The sequence below is a fragment of the Aptenodytes forsteri genome, unplaced genomic scaffold, assembly GCF_000699145.1.
Source record: "Aptenodytes forsteri isolate BGI_AS27 unplaced genomic scaffold, ASM69914v1 Scaffold55, whole genome shotgun sequence".
In the NCBI taxonomy this organism is placed as follows: Eukaryota; Metazoa; Chordata; class Aves; order Sphenisciformes; family Spheniscidae; genus Aptenodytes; species Aptenodytes forsteri.
The window spans coordinates 9,374,217-9,375,971 of record NW_008796063.1 but is presented as its reverse complement, the minus strand read 5'-3'; positions in this window follow the sequence as shown (position 1 = coordinate 9,375,971).

Genomic DNA, 1,755 nt, shown 5'->3' with positions numbered 1-1,755 from the left:
GAAAGCCCTCTTTGTCTCCTTCACAGCCGCCGGGATGTTTCCGAGGCGGGATGGAGGCTGGCGTGGAGGGGCCGCACCACCGCAAACATCCCCCATCCCTCTTACGTGGAAAATGTTCCTTGGAGAGGGGATTTGGCAGCAGGAACGGCGTGCGGGCTCCGGCATGATTCCCTGTCCCAAACACAGATGAGCTGGTGGTAGGGCACTGGGTCCTGCAGCACATGCCTTCCCTGGGTGCCCCTCAGCGTGGGGTGATGGGACAGATGTGTCCATGGCAGCCCAGCTCTGCTGGCCTCGAGCGAGGAGCCAGCGAGACAGCTCACCCCTCTGCGCCTCCTCACTGTCCATCCCTCCCTCCATCCCTCGGCCAGACCCACTCCTCCTCCCAGCCCGCCATGGCATCCTTGTCCTTTCCCAGCTGGCAGGGCTGGCAGCACCGGGACGTCCTCCCCTTGCAGCAGGGAGGATGGTTTAGAGAAGGTTTCTTCCCGCTAAATTCCCTCCCCGGGGGGATGTTTCCTCCTCTCTGAACACAGCCATCATTGCTCTCCCCACTGCATCCCCTTCGCCCTCCCTGCTGCCCCAAGCACCCAGCTGGTGGGACTTGCAAAATAAACATCCTCCCATCTGCTCCCGCGCCCCAAGCCTGGGAGATGACAGAGGCGATAATTACACACTCGGCACAGCAAAATTATCCAGCACGAGGGAGAAGAGGCCGGAAGCAGCTGGAGCTCATCCACGGGGAACGCTGCTCCCACCCACGGCGCCTTCGTGCACGCCTCACCCCAAACCGGCCTGGCGCTGCAATTTGTACTGTGAATGTGCTCGTCGGGCCCAGGCGGGATGGGGTCTAGCCCTGTGCGGGCACCCCGAGTGCGTGAGCTGACCCTGCAGGCGGGGAGGTGGGGATGTGCTGGTGCAGCGAGGGGTTTGGAGCAGCAGAACTGAGGAAAGCCGGTTTCCCGTGGGACCGAGAGTCGTAGCTGGGATCCCCTGGGTCTCCTGAAGCGCAACCTCCAAGGATGCCATTTTGCCAGGGAGGGTTTCATGCGAACCATCACTCATGCACGTTTTCGGTGCCTGCCAGGGCATGAGCGCTCAGATATCCCATCCCATCCCCTCCCCGCTCCCACGAGACCTCTGGGAGGGACACTTGCAGCTCATTCACGAGGCTTCCTTCCTATCAAACTCCTTTTTGAAGAAAATTTATTTCCCCTCAAAGGAGGGTCTGCAAAAGTGGATGGTCCATGCAGAGACCCTCAAGAGGTCTGCGAGGACGATACTACCTGATTTCCCATGCACAGGCAGGTCTGGGACTGCAGCCCATGAGGTGCATCAACCAGAAACATCCTAGAGAGGAGCGAAGAAGAGAAATAATATTAGTAGGAATAATAACAGCAATTAAAAAAAAAAAATTACACCTGCTGAAGGGACTAGGGCACAGTGACTTGTCCTCAAAATACATCCAGGCTTGATGGCTTTGCGTTTTGCCCCGGAACGAGTAATATTGGGCACGTAACATGTAACTTCCACAGCCTTTCCGGTACCAGAAAGCCACTGGAGCCGTTTCCCTCCCCCGGCCCCGGTGTGAGCGCTGACCACGGGCAGCGCAGGCAGGGGGCCGGGCAGGGGTCGGCAGGGCCGGGCCTCTGCCCTCGCTGCAGCGCTGGCCCCTCGATTTCTTGCCCACTCTCCCCTCTGGTGTGTTTTACCCCCACCCCCACGCACGACCCCGCGGTCGACCGCACGCCGGCT